Genomic DNA, 2,012 nt, shown 5'->3' with positions numbered 1-2,012 from the left:
GTCATCTCAGGATGTGGGATCCAAGAACAAGCAAGTTGGTGACATGATAGTTGAAGAACTTAGCACTACCATTTTGGAAATGTTCAAAGTCAAGGATGGGAGGGAAGCATCAGGGAATGCTCATCTCTACCCTCAAAAAAGAGAGTTGATTTGGTGCTCAATTTGTAGACAATCATATGAGCACTAAATGCCCTCACCTAAGACTGAGGCAGTTACTCAATTGTGCTCACTCTCTAAGACTAGGAAACCATGACACTACCATGTGCAGATATCTAAGGATCCAGCCTTTAGCACAATTGACATCACCTAGAGTGCCACTAGCTTTACCAGCACCATTGATTCAACCTAATGTGGCAGCAGGGTAGCCAAATATGTCCTACTTACCAAGAGTGATGTTCAAGATGCAAGACATGTCACCATTACTTCCACATGTTCTACCACACCACAGCCACCACCACAGGCCAAAATCAACTAGGTGTTGATTGAATAACCCTTAGAAGAGGGGGAAGCTATGCATGAAGTAGAAGTGAATAATGACTACTACAAGGAACCAACTGAGATTACACCGGAGTATTATGTCTTACAAACCAGTACCAGTGTTTCAAACCACGGTACAGTGGAAGGGAAAAGACATAAACTCGACTATGAGAGAAGGGGACCCATGTAGTGTTATCATTGTAATGGACCTCAACAAGTAGTAGAGTGTCCTCTAAAAAATGTGGCTAATGTTGGTCAAACTTAGCCGATAGCATCGCATACAAGCAAAATGCCAACTCTTTCATGTGTTAAGTGTGGTGTTGATCATCTGATCAAGGAAGTTGCCCATATCGTGCCAATGTCAATGCTTCTATATCTAACCATGCCACCATCAAGATTATAAGTGTGCAGCCTAGAATATCGCACCAATAAATGTCCTGACACATGTACAAATGAAACAGGTAGAGAAAGGGAAAAACCCAGGAGGTATTACAACTTCTAAGACTAGGAGAAGGAGAAGAGTGAAAAAGGTGGGCAAGGGTGACACCTTGGTTGTGATTTAGAATGGATGTGAGGAAGATACCATTGACACCGGTTCCACCTAATCAAAGGAAGGAGATGATCAAGTGCTAAGGCCAAATGAGCAAGAAAAAGAGAGACTAGCAACCCCCAAGGGTGTTGGAGAATATCCAAATGCTGAGGAGGAAATAAGAAACCTTGAGGAATCTAAGGCCCTTATAGAGGAGTGTCAATGCAACCATGAAGCCAAAAGAGCCTGATCCGCCTAAACACACTAAGGCATGAAGAAGAAAACAAAATAAGGCACTGGCCGAAGCTGAGTAAGAGGCAAGGAAGCCGATGGTTTGAAAGAAGGATGAGGATGACGATGAGCCAAATCTGCACCTACATGATCATTTCAAAACCTACACCATTGATGAGCAAAAAGTGGCCCAACTAACAGCCAAAAAGAGTGAAGGAGGATGGCCAATCCAGGTCTTACAATGGGCCACCAAAAGTTAAGGAGGTAGACATTGTGGAATTAAATAATGTGGATTGATAATGGAACAATGTGGATAGAAACTATATTTATGATATGTTTTTAAATGACTATTTTATGTCAAGAATGCTGGGGAAGCATATTGATCGTCTTGTTTTTATTGAGGTCGTGGAGACCTAATCTGATAAAATTGCAATAGCTGATGGAGAGTCAATGGAGGACGTCTCGCGTAGCAAGGTCGGCCGAGGTCTTGACCAGCCTCGGTTTCGATTAAAATGGTGAGCTTCCAGTACGGTGGATGAGGGACCAAGGAAGCGGCCTATGAGTGAAGCGCTAGGTCACCTACAAAGGATCCTAGAGGGTGCTGACCATACGGTGCTCGGGCTCTGGGTCACCGACGACGAGTATGGATCTAGTTGATTGACCTTGCTAGTCCTCAACTGATGAGTCCATAGCTCTCTTATATAGATCTGTTGGTTGATCTTGCTGATCTTCAACTTACGTAAATTGAGACTCAATTGCTGTTTAGTTTTGATAG

This window comes from Cibotium barometz, chromosome 30 (assembly GCF_041138505.1).
Source record: "Cibotium barometz isolate CiBa-2024 chromosome 30, ASM4113850v1, whole genome shotgun sequence".
Taxonomy (NCBI): Eukaryota; Viridiplantae; Streptophyta; class Polypodiopsida; order Cyatheales; family Cibotiaceae; genus Cibotium; species Cibotium barometz.
Note: the sequence above shows the minus strand (reverse complement) of the source record.